The sequence below is a fragment of the Lipotes vexillifer genome, unplaced genomic scaffold, assembly GCF_000442215.2.
Source record: "Lipotes vexillifer unplaced genomic scaffold, Lipotes_vexillifer_v1.1 scaffold854, whole genome shotgun sequence".
Lineage (NCBI taxonomy): Eukaryota > Metazoa > Chordata > Mammalia > Artiodactyla > Lipotidae > Lipotes > Lipotes vexillifer.
In genome coordinates this window covers 477,099-479,776 of record NW_006791376.1, presented here as the reverse complement: position 1 = coordinate 479,776, position 2,678 = coordinate 477,099, and positions in this window count along the sequence as shown.

Sequence of the window (2,678 nt, the reverse complement as noted above, 5' to 3'; positions counted from 1 at the left end):
ATACTACGGATCAATTTCTTTAATAGTTATAGGTCTTCAGATTTCCTCTCTTAGTCAATTTTGGTGAATTATATATATATATATTAAAAAATATATTTTCCCCCTGCAAAGCTGCCCATTTTATGTAATTTTTCAAATTTCACTCTCAGTTTTTTTTTAAAGATTGATTGATTGATTGATTGATTGATTGATTAGCTGTGTTGGGTCTTCTTTGCTGTGCGGGCTTCTCATTGCGGTGGCTTCTCTTGTTGCAGAGCATGGGCTCTAGGCGCATGGGCTCAGTAGTTGTGGCTCGCCGGCTCTAGAGTGCAGGCTCAGTAGTTGTGGCTCACGGGCTTGGTTGCTCCGTGGCATGTGGGATCCTCCCGGACCAGGGCTCGAACCCGTGTCCCCTGCATTGACAGGTGGACTCTTAACTACTGCGCCACCAGGGAAGCCCCTCTTGGAGATTCTTGGTGATTGGACATTATAGGGGAGGTTTACCATTGTGATCACCTGTGTTTAAGTCATGCCTCATTCATTGTGTGAGCTTGGGGAAACTTCCCTGAACCTCAATTTTCTCCTTTGTAAAGTGGGGTAAGACTGTACTAATTTCCTGGGATTGTTCTGTAAATTAAATGGGATGATATACGGACAGTTACCCAGCACACAGCAGGTGCCCCATAATGTCAGTCTGCACCCCTCCAGCAAAGGGAATGACAAATGCATTACACACAGCAGATCCAGAATGACCCACACCCAGTGTGATAACGCAGGTTCTCTCATGCTGAGCAGGCTGTCAGGGGATAGTAGATAAATTATTTCATGCAGTTAGTTAAGAGAAAATATCTCAAAGCATATTTGCGGGGGGCTGGGGAGGGGAGAAGAATAAAAGGGATCCTTGTAGTGAAAAAGTTTAAGCTCAGAGGTTGGTGCAACTCCCTCAAAGTCGCACGGTATGTCAGGAGAAAGCCAGGGCTTAAATCTGGGTCCCCAACAGCAAGACCATTTCTCTTCCCGCCAAGTTGCCCTCGGGATAGTGGGCGGGTTGGCAGAGCTTGGCAGTGTTCAGCCCCTCACTTCTGCCACCTAGTTCCCTCCTGACTCCTCCCTGTGGCTTTTAAACAGTTTACAGGCGTACAGTTTCCAACTTAGAAGTCCACCTGGGCTGGAAAAACTTCATACATCAGGCAGGTGTGAGAGGTGTGGGTGTGGGAAGGCTCGCTGGAGATGAATCAGCACTGCCTACTCCTGCCTGAGTCAGGAGCAGGGCAGGGCAAGAACTGGCCGACCCCGACAGGAGGGAGGGAGAGGAGAGCCCAGAGACCAGCCTGCAATGCCACATCGCAACCACCAGGAGGCATAAACAAGACAGGAAAAGCCCAGGAGCCGCTGGTGGGAAACCTCTGGCACCTGGAGCTGGGGCGAGGGAATGGACGGAAAGCAGACACCCAGCTTCCCAGTCTGGGCATGGGCACAGTCACTGCCAGGATGTGCCCACTGCCTGCCTGTGTCCTGGCTTCTCTGCCTTCATGGAGAAGTGGAGAATGTAGAGCGGGATTGGAATCTAGGTGTCGGTCTATCCAACCCTCCTGTTCTGCCAGGAGGGGGAGGGAATTGCTCTAGATCACACAGCAAGTTAGTGGCAAGTAATGTGATTTTCATCAGTCTCAGGAATATGGCCCCTTGATGGGCACTGTCCTGGCCTCAGTTCCTATTTAAGGACAGGTGTCCAGGTAGTGCCCCTAGCAATCAGTGGCACTCTTGCCCTCTCTCTCTCTCTCATCTTTCTGGTTTTCTTCTCTTTTCCCTCACAGTCCCTTTGTTTCTGTGACTCTATTTTTCTCAGACCTTTTCTCCCAGTTTCCGTCTGTCTGCCTCCCATCTCCATCCCTGCCCGCTGGGGAGTTTGCTCTGCTCCTTCCCTCACTGGGTCCCCTACAGTCACTTCTCAGGGATTCATAGCTCTCTGAAGCTCCGTTTTCCAACCCAGTGTCTCAGTTCCACTCCCGGGATCCAGAGGAGAAGTTATGATTTGGTAGCATAATCAGTGATGTGATATGGGGAGGTGGGAAGGCCCCCTGGCTCCTAAATACTGCCCCCAGCACGCCACCCCCCATTCGGTAACCATAAACTCCCAGTTAGCACCTGGTGTGGGCAAGACCCTTTGCTCACGCAGTCCCTGCCCTGTGAGCTCACCATGTGGGAGTAAGGGCGAGAGGAGACACGAGTGATTCAATGGAGAGCAGAATGCTCTGAGCACACAGGACAAAAGGAGTGCTTGGTGTGGGACAGAGCAGGTAGAGACAGAATCGGGGGCAGGCTCTGTGAGGTCGGGAGCACTAAAGCGGCCTTTGAAGGGTAGGTGGGATTTCAGCAGGCAGGGGTGTGGTGAGTGGGCACATTCTGAGCAGAAGGATGAACATGAACAGAGTCTTGGCCACCCAGGTGCACGTAGCCCCATGTGCACAGGTACAGTGAGCAGGCAGCTAGGAGATATGCAGGGGAGGTTGGAATGCAGGTGGGGGCCAAAGCCTGAAGCCCTTCACTGCCAGCAAGAGCCATGGGGACATCACTGCAGTTTCTGAGCAGAAGTGGCGTCTGCTGAAGTCCTCAGTTAAAATGGAAGAAGTGCTGTAAAAAGCAATGCATTGCACCCCAGTGGTCGTTAACCTCAGGGTGAGCAACTTATTCCAGGC